Consider the following 3,332-nt stretch of genomic DNA (forward strand, 5'->3'; position numbering starts at 1 on the left):
CATGAGAAGGTTATGCCCCCAGGAGGCATCATCAGGTTGTGACCTTACTAACAGGCTAACCTCCACCCCTAGACTTATTTACCAAGTTGAAATGAAACTATGTAGCTACCACACCTGCTTTCATGTGAGTTTTCTGTTTCCATGGATAAATCTTTAATTTCCCTTTCCCCTACCCCCGCCATAAAAACCTTATTGTCATTGAGTTAATGCAGACTCAGATAGATACTATAGGACAGGGTAGAACTTCCCTGGTGAGTTTCCAAGAATGAAAATCTTTGCTGGAGTAGAACGCTCATTCGTTCTCCTGGGGTGTTATAGGTGATTCCTAAGTGCTAGTCTTAAGTTAGCAGACTAACTTATACCCTCTTCTCAAACAGGGGTTTGTTCATTCATTGTAGATCCACCCCACCCACTATAGCATGCAATGAGAATCCAAAACTTTCCATCGGTTATACAAGCTACTTCCCATTGGGTTGCTCACCTAAAGTTAGTGATTGATCAGCAGAAGGAGATGTGCCCAGCCACCGCTACCAAGTGCTCCAAAAGGATGCCATTAGAAAGTCCTGGAGAGAGTGCGAAAAAAATATGGACCCAAACTCAGACTCACAAAAGAGACCCTCAAGGAAATGGCCTTTGGTCACTCTCATGTCCGGAACTGAACTCACCCCCTACTAGGCTAACCCATCATGTAAGTAAGATCAAGGACAGGATTTAGCAGACAGGGAAGAAGGGAATCACGAAAGTATTGAACAAATATTGTCTGACTCGGTTTCTAATATTTACAAAAATTTTTTTTTTCATGTAGCTCCATTATCAATATCGGTCTACAGTTTTTGGAAGTATCATTATCTGATACTAGTATCAGATTATTACTGGTCTCATAGAATGTGTTATTAAGTCTTCTCTCTCAACCATTGTTATGTTTTTACCCAATTAACTTGAGTTTAAATAAAATTGCAGTAAAATTGGCACGTTGTTAGAACAAAGTGTTCTTGTGTAGTTGAAATCCAAAGTCCATCCACTTCCTCAATGTATGGCCATACAAATATATGTACATAATCCAATACCTCTATTTTGTGAATTAATATATTCACACATGCACACCGATATGTTTATACCTCTATCCATAGCTTTGCTTCCTAGATCTTTTCTGTATTTCTTTTTTCATTCCCCCTGTCCTACCATCACACTCAACCCTTTTCTGTCTCTTAGTAATACCTCTCAGCTAAATTGCTATTGCTCTAACATCCCCAGGATGTCTAAGTCCTCCTCATTATTCATTTAATTCCATAGTAGTTCCCCTATCTATGGAATTGTTTGATCACCGCTACCTCTCTCCACTCCCTTCTCCCCCAAGGCCCTCCAGAACAATTGGTCCAGTTACTTCCCATGCCTCTATGGGCAGGCAAAACAACAAAAGCGTAGACAAAACAAAAAAGAAAATATTGATTTAAAAAGGGGTGGGGGGAAACTAGGCAAAAAAAACCCCTCAAACATGAAAGCATATATAATCCTAGGTCTGACCGCTGACCTTTATGACTATCTCCCCACCAGTCCTGGGGGTTTCCGGAAACTGCTCCTTCTAGTCTGAAGTCTATTTTTGCAGCTACTCAGGGGCATTATGGCTCGGCTTGGCTCCCATTGCAGACCTGCTCTGATCCCTTATTGGTTCACACCACTGTGGAGGGAGGTGAGGGTCAGACCAGGCTCATTACACACCATGTATCACCCGTATGGTTCTCTGGCAATGTACTCTCCAGCTAGGGGACATCATGTCTCAAGCTGATGTTGGCCTTAGTCTTCTCTGTGTTTCTGAGCAGAATTTTGCAAACAATGGTGATAAAAAATTTTACCATTCATTGTTAATCCCATTTATTTTAACATCTCCAAATAAGATACATATAATTAAAAAGACATTTGAGCTAAAAATTCTTTTAAATTAAATAATTTGCTTTCATTGACAATTATGCCTTGCGACGATGGTGTAGTGCCCTCTTGGCATTCATAAATTAAAAATGTGAAAAAATTTAAGCAGTCCACACAGAAAGGAGAAAGAAAGAGAGTGAAAAAGAGAGACAGAGAGAGAGATAATATATAAAATTTAAGGGGTGGTTCTGGGTGAACAATGCACAATGAAGTTTGACGAGAGTTAATTTACTGATGAATAAACCTTGTTTGATAAATGAGATTAAGAGAAAAAAGTGTCATCAAATATTACATTTTATAAGGCAACAAACACACAAATCATGATGCTAAGCTCTGGGTTTTGGGTGAGCCCTTATTTTATATTAAATGTTATTCATGGTCTCTTAATTCACTTGGCTTTTGGATTCTCTGCGTACATTTGACGTTCTTATTTGCTAATATTTTCATGTGTGTGCCTGTGTGTCTATGTTTGAAAGGTGTTCCTATAGCTCCAAGTGTTCCCTAAGAACATCTCCTACAGCAACTTCACCCAATCCACCCCGGGTTTATTCTGCCTTCATCTGGAACAGTGGTTCTCAACCTCTGGGTCACAAACCCTTTAGGAGTCGAACGACCCTTTCACAGGGTTCACCTGATTGATAACAGTCGCAGAATGACAGTTATGAAGTAACAATGAAAATAATTTTATGTTTGGACTACAACACGATGAACTGTATGAAAGGTTTGTGGCCTTAGGAAGGTTGAGAACCCCTGATTTTCTGCACTCACCAAAGGATCGATATTCCAATGAGAAAGGCTCCTGGAGTATAAATTTCACTGATTTAATAATGATGTTGGTGTAATTAAAGGTGATTACCCTTTAATCAGTCTCTCACGTTGCCTCCTTAATTTCCAGCTCCTGCTAAGGATCCAGGTGAGGCTGGACGCAGATAATTGAAGGTGCTGAAATTCAGGCGGATTTGGATTTCAGATCAGGCTGTGCTGTGTTGATCATCCTTGCTTGGATATTTTGTGCTTCCTGGAAGATAAGAGTACCTGGAACCTAGGCTCGGGGACCTATTACATGCCAGGTACCCTCAGCTAGTAGGTATGTAAGACAGGCTCAGGGAGGAACATAGCCTTTTGCCTCCGGAAGCCCCTGGGTTGAGCTCAAAGATATTCAGCCTGTGCTAACACGCTGACTCTGAAACCTCCACTAACGACTTCTTAGTTGCTGGTTTGTCCACATCCGGGTTTCACTTTCATTCCAGGGTATATTTAGATATCCACACACTCGGGGTGCCTGGTCAGGATTTAACCGATTAAGTCAGCGCGGGGTTGGCCACTGTTGTTATCACGAGTGACTCTTGTAGGACTTATTTCTCCAAGAGTGGAGAGCCCAGTGTGCGCTGAGAGGTCGTTCCTGG

Source organism: Tenrec ecaudatus, unplaced genomic scaffold (assembly GCF_050624435.1).
Source record: "Tenrec ecaudatus isolate mTenEca1 unplaced genomic scaffold, mTenEca1.hap1 Scaffold_1816, whole genome shotgun sequence".
In the NCBI taxonomy this organism is placed as follows: Eukaryota; Metazoa; Chordata; class Mammalia; order Afrosoricida; family Tenrecidae; genus Tenrec; species Tenrec ecaudatus.